A 1,167-nucleotide genomic window follows, 5' to 3' on the forward strand; every position below is an offset into this window, starting at 1 on the left:
TACAGACAAGGCAAAACACTTCAGTTACCACGTCACCACGGCTGTTCATCACTCTTCACACAACCCAAAACCAATCCACAGATGCAAATTTAACGTGCTTTCTAGCTGTGACTAACAGCATTACCGTTCCCACTAAATAGTTAGTAATAGTAATGAGTAAGTATAAAACAGCATTGTGTCATTCTCAGGGATACATATTGTCAGTGTGTATTGAAATTAAGATAGACTTTCTCTGAATTAAGAGTTTCTCCAGACCAAGGCATTAGATCAGAAAGTTGTCGTAGACAATCAGAAAACCTGTTTTCACGGCCTGGTGAAAGAGGGAAAAACATGGAGGTCAAACACACTCACACTGTCTGAACATCAGTGGCCAGTCCAGCCAGCCCGATGTACAGCCTCTCGCCCATGGGGAAGATCTTCTGGAAGTCTGTGGTGACCATCTGAGCCTGAATGCCAAATCTCCGGTCTGCTGCTATCGCCACACAGTTCTTCCCCCGCATGGCCATGACGGCCCCTCCATTATAGGACATAATAGACTGGATGAAGAAGGAGAGGAGAGTCAGTTAGAGCTGAAACAATTAATAGATTAAATTATTAGTAAATTTACAGAAAACATAAGAGCAACTTTGTTATTTTGTCTGTGCTTATGTGCTTATGTTTTCTTATAATGATTTCTTAGACGTCATCAATCTGCCAGCAAATGCAGATGAAGTTGAAAACAACTGTATGACTAAATCTGGCACATTCACATGATGTACTCAAGGTCTCATGTTAATTAATGTGAATTATCCCTTCCGAGTAATCAATTAATTGTAAAGTCATTTTAAGTAAAAAGACAAAACAAATCAATTAAATATGTAAGAGAATAGGACGTCAGCCACAGAACTGGGCCACATGAAAGAAAACAGTAAATATGTGCGTTATATAAGACATTAACTTATATAAATATGCAGTACATTCATAATCATTCCATTCAAAAATATGTTTCCCTTTAATTGATCGGTTATTTCTAACGCATGTGTAAACACGGAGCAGTGATGAGCAGTACAATAAAAAGTGTAAATGAGACATAAACATATGTCTAAAATATTACGTGTTATATGTTACTAAATGCAAGGACATTTAGGTTACCATCGTTACTGTGATGTTAAAATAACTCAACTGTCT

The sequence above is a fragment of the Morone saxatilis genome, unplaced genomic scaffold, assembly GCF_004916995.1.
Source record: "Morone saxatilis isolate NCDOM2014 unplaced genomic scaffold, NCSU_SB_2.0 Contig17, whole genome shotgun sequence".
NCBI lineage: Eukaryota > Metazoa > Chordata > Actinopteri > Moronidae > Morone > Morone saxatilis.